General features: G+C 52.9%; 1 long non-coding RNA gene across 1 annotated transcript; it reads left to right on the forward strand.

The window, feature by feature from the left end:
* The first annotated feature begins 13,571 nt into the window (after nucleotides 1-13,571).
* Nucleotides 13,572-14,191, forward strand: LOC122390095. The gene is made up of 2 exons (XR_006258082.1): nucleotides 13,572-13,620; nucleotides 13,792-14,191. It is a non-coding gene; the product is annotated as an uncharacterized LOC122390095 (long non-coding RNA).
* Nucleotides 14,192-14,275: the final 84 nt, after the last annotated feature.

The raw sequence follows: 14,275 nt of genomic DNA on the forward strand, positions 1-14,275 counted from the left end.
CCTGGACTAGCTTTCGGCCCTGCTTTTTCAGGCCTGCTTTTGTCACTTGTCATCTCACGACACATCAATTGCAGCATCAGCCTGGTATACCTACCCGCGATGTCGGCTAGCACGCCTGTGTGTCAGTGCAGCGGGGACCTGTGAACCGCCGCCGACTCGCTCGCCAACATGCAGCGAACCAATCTAATGAAGAAACAACCTGCGGTTACCTATCTGCGATGTCAGCTAGCACGCCTGTGTGTCAGTGCAGCTGGGACCTGAGAACCGCCGCCGGCTCGCTGTCCAACATGCAACGAACCAACCGCTCTCGGATGGCCGTTTCAAAAATCATTGACCGCGCATGTACGTTACAGAGAGCTGGACTCCATGCGGAGGACTGCTGGCTTGTTTGGCCACGGGTGGTACGGTCTGGCGGCAAGTCCGAAGTAAATATGTGCACGGCATACCTTGGGACGTTGTCCGTCACTGAAGGGCATCACTCCGAGAGGCGGCTGATTCGACAAGACTGAGGAGTGCGTTCGGGTAGGTCGGTTGGAAGCTGCGTGGTCGGGTCGTCCAGTGGGCACCATGTAGCCAGAACCGGTCGGCTTCTTCATGAATTGCAGCTGTGACCGCCTGTGCTTTTCTGCAACAGTTGGTTGCCTCAAAGTTGTCTCGTAGCCGATTTCTTGCTCGCTGTGCATCTCTCAAACTTGATATTTCGGCACTCATGTATTATGCCGGCAGTGGTCATAACACACGGTTACTAAAAACGAAAAATGAAACAATCAGATCACATACAGCTCTTGAGGACACAACTGTCTGCTTCCTCGCCTGGCGCAGTCTGTCCGTGCCAAACGGTTCTCGATCATTCAACCAAACGAAAGCAACAAAACACAATAAATATACCGAGAAACAATATAGCAAATTAAACTGAACTAGACAAACCTAAGATAAACATCTCACCGAATTATATCGCTGTATTAATGCACAGGCCGGCCATTACCGTGGATAATCCGCCAGCGTTGGACCATAATGCCAAATGCGTTCTCCACACATCGGCGGGCTCGCCTGAGACGGTAGTTGATAATGTGTCTAGCGTCGGCTTGCTCGCCTGCTAGCGCGACGCTCTCGGGTAAGGCCGCATCAGTTGGCGCTGCAGTGGGAGCGCCTCGTCGTCACCAGATGGTACGGGAGGTTGACGTCCGTGGCACACACATTACCCTCACCCATTTTCAGCCACTTGGGAAGTGGGCGGACGCCGTCAGCTTGGCGTACCCGCTGAGGGAGGGGTGCACGCCGTCAACAAAGAAACGCTCAACACCTCAGATCCCCCGCTCGTGGCGACCCATCTTACGCACAAGCGACCTCCCTATGGGCAGGCACTTGAGACGGTCGCAAGGTCGATACGCATCAGCTTGCGCTCATGGTGGTAGGGTGCGGTGATGTGCCAGGGAGTTCCCGGCAGCTCTCCGGCCGGCCTCGGCAGGGGACCGAGGACGCACACGTTCTCGGCCGTGTTCAGGAGGCGACCAATGACACGGGTAGCGCGCTCCCCGATGCTGCTTAAATCCGCTGCGCTGAAGGAGGACATTTGCGTGTACCGGGTGTACAGCTCAGCTCCGTTCAGCCAGAGGAGCACGCTGCCGAGGCGCTCACCGCTTGCGGCGGCCGTCACCTGCCAGGCGCTGATGTCGGTCTCGATGTTGTTGAGGACCGTCAGCCACGCCGCGCCCTCGCACGCACGGCTGCAGGTCAAATCCGTGACGGAGCCCCAGTCTGGATCTTTCCACGACTGAGCCACCCAAGACCAGATGCATCCTGGTGTCTGGAACTGGCTCCAGCGGCACCGCCTGCTCCGCCAACCACTGGTCCGCCTCGTCGTTCTGAAGGCATATGACGTCCATCTCGTTCTCTGAAATGAGAAGGCATCAGCAAACACAACAAAAATGTGTGGTTTTTCCGAGGGCATCATGACAAGTTAAACACAGGCAGCGTAAAAGAAACGGGATAATTATGGAATGTGTAGAGTGATATTGCAAATGAGTATGAATTGCACGCGTCGGAGCCCTCTCCGCACTGGTACTTCCCGCCCTGTATGAGTCGGACTGCGGACACTAATCCGTACTCCAGTATGCGTCACCAATTGTTTGGGTCGTTCAATGTTGGACGGGAAGTCAGTGAGCCCTATGTGGTGAAGTCGGGGATGCCTCCAGGTAGTATAGGTTTGTCACGGGTCACCTTGTTTGACGACCCCGCAATGATATGATAGCAGCTCTCGGGATTCCATCCCGTCCACGAATGAGAGCTAGTACACGAGCCAGTGGCCAACGACCTCTGCTCCCTTCCCCGTGCACTAGGACGATTCTCCAACTTGCGGGATGCGGACTAGACGTCCGCGGGGGCTTGTGCTCCAAGGATATATCTTCTTTTGAGCGTATCTCACTGCTTTTTGGGACGCTCCTCTGAAAAACGCCTGCGATCGCGCGCACACTTTCCCCAAGTGTCGCCGTAGCACTTTCCCGGCGAGCGGGGCTGGGCTGCCACTGTTCGTGGCGCGGTCCAGCTGCAGTCTGGCCACGACTGCTCCGATAAGATGGTCAGCACTGCACAGATCAGGGCCGTTCCAACGAATGGCCTGCTCCATGGCTGCATTGGCGTGGGTTTTAACTGCCGGCGCATGCGGAACACTTCTTTGACTGCGCTGACCATGCTTCCACTGGTGGGACGTCACCAGCGCCCCACCAGTCTCCTACTCAGCGAAGTTTAGCTGTTCGTTCTTTACTCGGCCGGTCAGACTCTTGATTTGACGGTACCAAGTAGCCGGCTTTGCTGTCCTCATTCCTCGTATTTTCCTGTCGTAGAATTCCGCCTTGGCTTTGCGGCACAGATGAGTGGCCTTATTTCGTAGATGTCGCCACCGGTCGGACATGCCCTCGAGTCGGAAAACTCTGTGCTTCTGGGCAATGGCGTGTCGGACGGTGGCGGTGATGTGAGGCTTCCCTCGATGTCGCACTGGCAAAGTTTTGGTAGGCAGAAACCGGTCCAGAGCAGTGGAGAGCGTTGACTGCAGCACCGCCACCCGTTCATCGAGAGAAGACGCCTCATATACGGGGGTCCAGTCATGTGCTGTGATCCACCTGCCGAATGCTCTAACTCCCGAGTCCGGCAGCATTGGCACGGTCGTTCGTTCCCTCGGTGTCGGCTGGATGGTGCGCGGTCGAGCGTGCACGATGACGTGCTTGAAGCGCCCGAGGGGCGACAGCATTACAGGCTAGTGATAATAATCACCCAGATCGGTCAGGATGAGGTCCAGAACTAAGTCCCCGTGCGTGGGGGCTTTTTGGGACGCTCCTCTGAAAAACGCCCGCGATCGCCCGCGCGCACACTTTCCCCAAATGACGCCGTAGCACTTTCCCGGCGAGCGGGGCCGGGCTGCCACTGTTCGTGGCGCGGACCAGCTGCAGTCTGGCCACGACTGCTCCGATACGTTGGTCAGCACTGCACAGATCAGGTCCGTTCCAACGAATGGCCGGCTCCATGGCTGCATTGGCGTGGGTTCTAACTGCCGGCCTATTCCGAACACTTCTTTGACTGCGCTGACCATGCTTCCACTTTCGGGCGGACTGATGAGCCAGATACGGATGACCAGGTCCAGGTACGGCTTTGTGACAGCAGCTTGGCGCAGCAGAATATGTTTCAGGAGCTCTTGACTCGTTTTCACGCCTCAGGTGGTAGGCATGGTTGACTGTGCTTTGAGAACGCCAACCTCATACTTAAAACGCGAACTTTTTTGTCCCCGCGCGAAAAGTCTAGGTTGTTGGTTGGACAGCCAAGGTTTTTGCTTAGACAGCCTAGGTTGTTGGTTGGATAGGTTGTTGGTTGGACAGCCAAGGTTATTGTTTGGACAGCCAAGGTTGTTTGAGCATTCTCTATGAACATTTTTATCGTGGCCCATGTTTTTGATCAATTCTCGAAGTACGAGTCCGACAGGGCCAGCATTAGAAAGGTCGTGCCGCAGTATTTTCGGAGGCGCGTGGCTGTGAAGAGCTTGGGCTGATCGAGCTTCAGCTTCTCAACGACAGCCTTGAGGACCACGCCTCCGTCGTAGTGGCCACTCTTGTTGCTTGGCGAAGCCAGTATACGACAGCCTTGAGGACCACGCCTCTGTCGTAGTGGCCACTCTTGTTGCTTGGCGAAGCCAGTATACGACAGCCTTGAGGACCACGCCTCCGTCGTAGTGGCCACTCTTGTTGCTTGGCGAAGCCAGTAGATACTTGTTTCCAGCTGGAATGCACTTTTCGCGGACTTGCATCAGCCTCGATATAGCCTGCGCCGCAACCTGCGGTAGCTTGAGTATTATTCCTTTGAGAGAGAGCTGCTATTGAGACTTGTATGAAGTTTCTCTGACCACCTAATTCCTCCACAAGGCAAAAGTCGAATGCCTCAAGATAAAATGAGTATTCAAAAGTTGCAAAGTCAAACAAAGCACGGTCGTCTGCACCACCTCGTCCAGACCACAGCACACTCAACAACACCTTCCCGTCTCAGCCCTGACTGCCGACTGACTCGGCCTGGGGCGGCGTCCAGGTCCCGGGTCCGGCCAGCCGGTGCTCACCCCGCAGCTCAGCTGGGGGCGGCGTCTAGGGCCCAGGTCCGGCCAGCCGGCGCTCACCCCGCAGCTCAGCCTGGGGCGGCGTCCAGGTCCCAGGTCCGGCCAGCCAGCGCTCTTCCCGTAGCACCACTATATTTCACTACACTCCCCCCCCCCACCCGATCCTGATCGCAACCAACAGACGCTGGCGCTCACATCACACCTGATCGCAACCAACAGACGCTGGCGCTCACAGCACACGCTAACAACGCTCAGTCGCTCATACATAGGTATCTCAGAGATCGCTCGGTACGGAGTCTCCGTACAAAGCATGTCTCCTCATCTCCAGAAACTACGGGGACTGGTTGCTCTGCCTCGTCTGTACGCGGACGCAGATGGCGGACATGTCTCGGTACACCGTCAACTTCGACATTGTGCGGTAACACCACACCAGTCACATCTCCCCTGCCATACTGCTCGTCCCAGCGGGCTCTCGGTGATCTCACCCAGACAGCATGTCTCGGTACACCGTCATCCTCGACAGTGTGCGGTGACACCACACCAGTCACCACTGCCCTGCCATACTGCTCGTCACAGCGGGCTCTCGGTGATTTCACCCAGACAGCATCTCCGACGTGGTGGCGGCTGTCCTGCTGTCCATCGTCCCTTACTGTCGGACCGGGTTCGACGTCTTTCACTCGCACGTCGTACCGATACACCATAACGAGAGGTGTCGTAACTTCAGTGACATCGTGCTTCGGGGTTGTATTGTACCTGTATACTGCCTCTGCCACCCCGCATTTTGCTCTCGTCGCAATCACCTTTATGGAGCGATGGTTCCTTTCGACGACTCCGTTCCCTGACGCGGCACATGCGCCGCCCTGTATCGCACTGCGACGTTCCAGTCGTTGGCGAAAGCTCTAAACGCCCTGCTGTGGAAGGCGGTGGCATTGTCCAGCATCATTTCTGCCGGTGGATCCCGCTTCTGAAAAGTGGCGCGAAGGCCGTCTGGAGGTCGCGGTCACGTGGGACTGAGTCGCCGTCGACGTGACTCATCATCGTGGGCGCCTGTACCCAACGGTGGTGGATTGCGGCCCATCCAGGTTTGCGATCTGGCGTCTCCTACGGTACTAGGGCGCTGTATGCGTCAGTGCGGAGCTGGCGACAATATGAGAGCATTCGCGTAATCACACTTGGAAAGATGGATCACAACGGTAAATCACCGCTCTATCTCCCCCTTCCCCCTACCTTAAGATCCCTTGGGCTCGGCCGACCCATGCGGCGAGTTGGCCGCCGTTCCAACCGGCCACCCACCCGGTCTTCGTCGGCGAGAGTGAGCAGAGTCCTCTCCAGCCTGTTGGCCCACGTATGGGACCATTTCGTTCCCAGCAGCTAACCCTGGGGCCTGGGGAGAGGGCATAAGATAGTGACATCTTCCGCTTGTTCCAGGAGCTCGATGAGCACACGTTTGGTAGAGCGTTCCACTGCTTCCAGGTCAGCTTTGGAGAACGAGGCCGTCAGGGTGTAGCGGCTCTGCAGCTCGCTCCCGTTTTCCCAAATGATGGCTGTGCCGAGGCGGGCGTCGATGGCTGATGGCGTGACCTGGCTCCCTTACCTGTAGGGAGGGATCCGGACTGCTCCACTTGGAGCCCCAAGCCACAGCTCCACTGCCCCTGCCGCACTACACCGAGGGGGACCGAGGGCATGTCGTCGACGGAAAACCCCGTACCAATGCGATGCCACAGACAGATATGTCGTCACTAATGCATATTGTTTTGTTGTGAGTCATGTTATGGACAGCCTAGACTGTTGGTTGGGCAGCCTACGTCGTTGGTTGGACAGCCTAGGTTGTTGCCTCAGCTTAGGCTGCTGGTTGGGCAACCTAGGTTGTTGTTTGGACAGCCTAGGTTGCTGCTTAGACAATGAACAGCCAACTACTCTTTTCCTCTTCACAAACAACTCTATCTTCATTTGTCTCAAAGTCCGTAAAAACAGAGTCGTTAGCAACTGTTTACCTATTGAAAAAAAAAAAAAACAGTAACCGCTTCACGAATCGACAAAAGGGTATCGTTGCATCGGCTCTTTGGTCCTTGCCGTTGCCCACCTTTACCCAGGCCTAGATCTGCACCTCCAGGTCAGCAATCGTTTTGACGACCTTTTCATTTACGGTAGTGTCCCGCTGAAAGTGAGACACCTTTTCTCTCAAGAACCAGTCGAGGTTGTTGGCAGCCTCTCCGCTGCATATGTTCAACACATTAAAGGCGACCCCCCACCGCAGCACAATGTCTTGTTGCCACACAGCACTGGGCTCCAACGAAGCCACTCCCACACCCTCCACGCTAGTACAAAGGCCGGTGACGGTGCGGGTCGCCAGCACCTCCTGCCCACAAGTCTTGTGATCAGAGTACACACCGCCAGGTGCTGCTCCTCCATAGGTCGGTTAACATTGATGGCCTTGAGCTGGGCCTTTTCAATATAGGTGTGGTTGTCGAGCAGCACGTGAGGGCAAGAAGCATGAATATTACATCAGTAGAAATATGTAGAGCTAGAAACATGAACTATGCTCGTCTTGTTTAGCTTTCTTGCAAAATTATACCACCTAGGTACCTATATCACTGCATCATACTCAAATGATGTTTATGATTGTATATGAATCTGAATTTGGTCAGCATGCAGCCCAGGATATAGTATGACACCTTGTCCAAAACAGTTTGGAGACAATACTGAGTAAAATGTGCTCATCCGTACACTTGTTTTAGTAAATTAACAGCACTTGTTAGCACTTGAGTAGCGGCACCTATACAACAAAGCCAAGACAAACGACAGATTTATAGCCGTTATAGCTGTTCGGGAAATAAGTAATAGCTCACCACTGGCTCGCAGCTCTTCATTAGCTCACTATTGGTTCATAGCTCCGCCAATGTTTACCGATGGCTCATAGCTCCATGTTAGCTTGGTTTGCGGTCGCCAAGATGGAAATAGAAGTTGCACAATGCTACATAGTTGAACTGTGGGTTGAATACAAGGTATGACCTGTGTATTGTACTAATGACGTTGATTGCTCATGCTGTGTACCTATATTTGCATGTTGATGATGTTAATACAATGATTCAGAACATTGAACAACGGCGTCTCTTTACTTGTGGAATGTACAGCCTTATTTAGTCAGGTGTGCTGTCCTGTACGACTTACGAGCCAAATTTTCAGATGTCGACATGGGTATACTTGAAATAAAGGTTATCAAGAACTTTGCTTGCTTAAGTGTAGCTGTTTTCGTGGATAGCAATAAAGCGATGTCTCATTTAACGTGTTGATAATTGACCTAGCTTAAACTGTACATATTATGTAATGCTACTCGCTCATATCACACATTACCAGTTCGCCAAGCCGTCTATTCAACTTAGGACTGAAGCAGTCATTCAGCAGCCGGGAAATCACATTTGCTGACTGCCGAAGGAGTCTGTTTCAGCCTTTGGGCACGCGATACATGCACCGAAATTGGCAATAGATAGTTTTATAATAAAGTCACACACCATGGGCTCCGAGTGATTAAAAACGCTATATTATCCAGGAACGCGAGACGGTCATGAGGACGCCGTTAGAGCATGTGAAGGGCGCCGTGCTCTCGAAAGGACGCCTGTAAAAGACTTGTGGGCGCATTTTCATCATTGTGGACTGTGGAGGCATAATTCAGGATTGTGGGTGCATCTGCTCCCACAAAGAGATGTAAAATTACACCGCTGATAATAAACACACCAGGCTCCTGCACAATGCAGCAACAGAGCACCGAACTCATGTCCCCGTGAATATACATGTACGCAGCATACGGTGTGTCGAGCAGAGCTAGTTGAAATGGGTGATTGTGTCATGCTGAATTTTCTGGGCGTATTCATGCCTACCCGTGAGGCTGTTTGGACCGACTGTGCAGCAGGTGGTTTAGTTCATGATCCGACCAACGAGGCACCGAGGTACCGTAGCAGCTGACTGTCCATGGTAAGTCACCCTCTGCTGACAGAGCTGACAGCTGACACAGATAGTAATACGTTCTTGTGCACGCCGCATCCGCCCACGGCCTACTCCCTCTCGTCATGACGCAATTCTCTCCACCAGTGACGTCACCTGGCTCACCCGGCTGCCACCAGGTGGTGGGGATAGTCATCACCCCTAGACCATCTTCACCAACGTAAACACCATCTGTACTACAGATGGTGTAGTACAGATGCTACAGAGGCTACAGATTCTGTAGCCTCTGTAGCAGAGGCTACAGATTCTGTAGCCTCATCAGTGACACCGACCCAGCCGTACTTCGAGCCCAGGCTACACTGGTGTTCGTCCTCGGACCGAGCGGTCGCCAGGTGAGCGCCCATCTGCTAGCACCCGGACCGCGCGGAGGAGAAACTAGCGGACGTTGTTCGCCAGGAGATACAGCGGCCGGCACAGAGGAGCCAGCCGTCCGGACAGGCGCAGGGGTCGGTGAGTGTGCCTGAAAACGGGAGCGGGACGTGAGCAGAGGTCAGAGTGGGAGCCTGTGACGATGTAGGAGCACAATTGAGAACAGACATGAAGACGGGTCGAAAAGGGACCCTGAGGCCTGAACCTGGATGCAGATGAGGTAATGGTAAAACATCGGGTCGAAAACGGAGTCTGGAACGACATGGGACTATGGGAGCTTTTTGGCGAAGAGACACCAACACGGGACGAAAAGGAACCCTGAAATATTGAATATATGATATACAGCATGCGAGAGAAGACTGGCACTCTCGTCAGCCCAAAGTATCCCAGGGATGCGCATGGCGTAACCAGGGCGTAAGTTCTTTACCTGGACAAGACGAGGGTGTCGTAGTGGTCGACTCCGCTTCCGTAGAAGTTGTCGGTTGTGCCGTGCCGTCATAGTCATTGTTGTTACTATAATAGGCTTTGCTGATAGATAGCTCCGAACTTCACCAGCTGCGGTTCCCAAAGGCCTGGCGCGCTGCGGTACAGTATACCATTCAGGCGACGTCTCCTGCCATCTAGCGGGCGGAGGTGAAAATACTCGTGGTGAGCGCTGCGGTACAGTATACCATTCAGGCGACGACGTCTCCTGCCATCTAGCGGGCGGAGGTGAAAATACTCTTGGTGAGCGCTGCGGTACAGTATACCATTCAGGCGACGCGTCTACTGCCATCTAGCGGGTGGAGGTGAAAATACTCTTGGTGAGCGCTGCGTACAGTCTGTCTTAAAAGTACCGCGCAAAGTGACGGTGGATCCATCAAGCCTGACCGAGGAAGGGCCTGCTATAATTTGAAAGTCACCGAACCAATGGAGCTGGGGAATGGACGAGGATGTCCATTGCTTCGGTGACTCAAATTTGGCAGTCCTTCATCGGTCAGGCTTGATGGATCCACCATCACTTTGCGCGGTACTTTTAAGACAGACTGTACATACAGGGTGTCCTGGCGCCTCTGGACGTAGTCTAACGCGCGCTGTGATTATTGGACTTTCAACCAATCACCAGATTTGACCCCTCGTTCACCACTCAGCAAGGGGTCGCGTAAATATGACTTTGAAACCGTTTTCAGTGATAGGCATATGGGCGAAGATGCGCCTTGTCGCTGAGAGCCCGCGCGCGGGGGCCCGCTGCGGCTTGAACGAGGCGCGAGTTGCAGCGCGATGCGGCGTTTTCCGGCGAACGGTTGAGCAGGCAAAGGTGCATTCCGCATCGGAAATTTCTTAGAAAATATTCCCCCTCCGTACGACCACGGTATGCCAAAGCTGCTGAAACTGAAGCAGCATTTCAGCGGCAGTCGAAGAAAATCTGGGGTCTGATGGACACAAATGTTCAATCATCCTCGTCAAGGTCAAATAAATGAATGACAAGCTGGTCCACGAGGGGTTCCTGGACACGAGAATCAGGCGACTTGCCCTAAGGGTCATTTCGCACTTCAACAGCACGGAGTGCCCTCCAACAACGCCGCTGCCGTCTAAACTAAAGTGACAGACAGCTCGGCGGACCAGATCACCATAGTGAAATGAGATTAGGCCACCTTATTCTCCTAGCCTTAACCCGCTCGACTAAGGCATGCTACGCGTTTTGCAGAATAAGCTCTAGGCCACATTTCATCTCAGCCTGGAGTCGCTAAAGACTCGCATCATGACAGCATGGGAGGACAGAAAATGTCCTGCGTCGTCAAAACCCGCTGGCGTTTCCGCCCTTGCGTCGAGGCCGTCGCCGGCACAGACGGTGGTTACAATGAATGGGTACTTAGCAGAAGCATATGGCTTGGTGTTCGTGGACTGTTTTGTTCTATTGTTGAGTATCTATGGACCAAAGGCAATAATAAAAAAAAAATCTTGAAAAGCGCCAGGACTTTCCGGACACCCTGTATACCATATTCAGGAAAGTAATCTTGAAAGTAATCTTACCATTCAGGCGACGACGTCTACTGACATCTAGCGGGCGGAGGTGTAAATACTCTTGATGATCGCTGCGGTACAGTATATCATTCAGGCGGCGCGTCTACTGCCATCTAGCGGGTGGAGGTGAAAATGCTCTTGGCGAGCGCTGCGGTACAGTATACCATTCAGGCAACGCGTCTACTGCCATCTAGCGGGTTGAGGTGAAAATACTCTTGGTAGCGCTGCGGTACGTTACCTATTGATTGTTTTGGCTTTCTGAACTAGGAAAGAAAACACAGCGCCCTTGAACAACAAATTGTTTCAATTCACTACTCGAACAACACATAGCACGTCCTACTACCCTTCCCGTTATTTTTGTGTACCCGCCTCGTCTCGCCGGCCGACGTCCACGGAGCCCCAAAGGACCAGCGACAAGACGCTTGGACGTCAGCTACCGCTCATATGGACGTCAGCTATCGCTCAAAGCTGGGCGGGGCCGAGCCAAGATTACTTTACTACCTCAGAGCTTTACTGCAGGGACCGAGCTATGTCCCGACGTTGACCGGGGCCCAGGGGAAAAACCAAAACAAAATAAGTTGATAAATCACTGTAGACGGCGCCCGTGTCGGGTTATAGCGGCGTAGGTGTCGCTGCTATCGGGTCCTGAGTGAGGTGCGGGTGGCGGGGGTCCCGCAACCCAGTTATCCGTTTGACTTGTTAACCTTTTTTCCTATCCTTTTTCAAACCTTGCCACAAGTGATAAGTTAGGTGTACTATTATACTCGCGGTATTGAGTGACGGAGATTCGATTGTCCGATCAGAGTGGTTTGTTACTGTAAAACTTGCATCTCTTATCGTCAAGGAGCGAGTTTCGATAATATTTGGTTCGGAGGCGGTATTTCATGTGTGATTATATTTCGTATATAAAAATATGGCTTGATTATGGTTAAAGTTTAGTTGACACGTCGATGTAAGAGATGCGACGCGAGCTTTTGAGTGACACGCTGGCAGGTCACGTGACCTAGCCGAGCTGTGGCGCAGTTTCCGAGCGGCGTGTGCGCTCTTTTCCCGCCCGCGAGTTACCTAAGTGTGGAACTACCCAGCGCCGAGCCGGCCGGATGACGTCACACCACGGCCAGTGCCGGCGCAGCGGCAGACTGGCCGAGATTGACATGGTCTTAACTTGGCGAAGAGGCATCGGACGCCAAACTTCTGCTGCAGCTATAAATCACATTTCATGTGTTTCTTCCATGTGTATGAGCTATTAAGTCCTTCGAATACCTAATGTGTAGGTGAGCGTACCTGCATTTAGCAGTGTGTACTATGCTATGTGGATTGAAAACTGGGGGCACATCCGACACACTGCGCAATGGATTCCGATATTGCTTGGCTGATTCTGGCTTTGTGTCTTCGCACGAACCATTGAAAGGGAGGACGTCATTTTTAAAGGTTGTCAGGTGCACTCAAACGTTTTAATAAGCAACTGCTGATTGAATTTCTGGCGAGGGGTGGTGGAACGTTCTGTTCACAATTGAGTATCTACCTACCTAGTGCCTACCGACATTGGCAAATAACTTGGTCGCGGTCAATTAGGCATGATTCACGAAGTCCTTTATCTTTTATTAGACTTATTAAGCCCAATGTGCAACATTTGCGTCTTTTCGCGTTGCATTGGGTAGCAAATGAGAAAATCTGCCTCTTCTCCACAGCCCTCAATTCAAGAAACCGTCCTTTTCCTTATCACACCATTCCATAACATAATTTTCAAACATGGGTATCCTCCCCACAAAAAAAAAAACTGAAGCAGTTTCCTTCGGCTCCAATGCGCCGCTCGCCCAGGGAGACGGAAGTGTTATATTCTCGGCGGTCCAGTCTGCATTCTGCAGCACAATTAAATTTGGCGGACCCCCAGCGCACGACTGAACGATTCGTATTGTTGTGAGTGACTGTGACGACAGCAAATGAATTCACTGGTGGTTTCGGAATAATTAACAGGCGGCGCAGCCCAGTGCCTCTTACAATGAATTACAGTGGCGAATGCACTATTGCAGAGAAGAAATGGATTGAGCAGATGCCCAACCTCGCTGTATTATCAACTAAACATTAGATACGCTTTACATTTTAATCAGGCAATCATGGAAACAAACGACTTGCGAGTCGCGACCCTTCCACCTTACATTACTCGGCAGAATGTCCCTGAGTCGGCTAATCTACACTGCATCTCTTCAAACCCTAAGTATTTTACAATTTACCACTCAGCTATGCAACAGGCTTATAATTCACTGCTAAAGTCTCAACTCCTTTTCCCCTATCATCTTTTTGGCACCGTCAATCGCCATCTGCGCTGCCCACTGTCCAGCAAATAATCCGGCCGTCTCCAATCCTCTGGCAGGGGCTTCCAAACTCAAGCGAACTCGCCGAAGTTTCGCCATTCAATGCGCAGGATCTGTACAATTGAGTTTGAGAGCCTCTGGGTTGGCTCGGCGCGCCTGCGCTGCGCCGTTGGTCCGGCCAAGTACGCGAGTGACGTCATGCTATAAGCGTCATCCCCCGACCAAAGTCACCAATCAGAGCCCTAGAATCGACTTGTAGTTCCACACTTAGGTAACTCGCTTCCCGCCCGACCTTCATGAGGGGTGGATGCGTGTGTCCCAGCGCGACGCTGATGAGTAAGTTTGACTATATAGGATTTGGGAGCACTTCAATGTTGAATGTAATTTTATTTCAGTGTAAACCAGTAAATTCGTATATGCTTTAATTAGCTTTCTATGCTTATTTCTTTGATATCGTATATTCTTGTACCTCAAGTGCGCCATTTAAAAATGTTTCAATCTTCGTAGGTGCTCGGCTCGCTCCGGTTGGCCCGGGGACGTGTAGGCCAGTCTATAGCTGTGCGCTTTCCCCCGTGGCTGGAGCCGAGAGCGGTCTCGTGGCCGGGGCGTTTGAGTGGCCGGCCCCTGACGGCCCAGAGTGCGGCGGTGCCGCTGTTGACGAGTGGCACGCACAGCGGAGACGAGGAACAGCCGGTAGGAGCTAGTGTTTATTATGTTCTGCCATTGTCGATATGTTGAGTTTAAGAACGCTGTAACGTAATATGTACAGTTTATCAAAAGGTCGACTGTTTCGGACGGAATTCAGTGTGGACTGTGGTTACTGATGGGAGATTTGGTACTGACCTGTGTACCCCTGTGTGTGCGTGCGCCTCCCACAGTAACAAGGGCAATAAAGGTCCTTCGTCAACGGCTCGTCTTTCGGCGCTCCGCGCTATTCAGCCACGTGGTGGCTGCTACAGTGGCGGCTGTGCCATCTACAGTTACGGCTGGA

Source organism: Amphibalanus amphitrite, unplaced genomic scaffold, assembly GCF_019059575.1.
Source record: "Amphibalanus amphitrite isolate SeventyFive unplaced genomic scaffold, NRLGWU_Aamphi_draft 000382F_arrow, whole genome shotgun sequence".
In the NCBI taxonomy this organism is placed as follows: domain Eukaryota; kingdom Metazoa; phylum Arthropoda; class Thecostraca; order Balanomorpha; family Balanidae; genus Amphibalanus; species Amphibalanus amphitrite.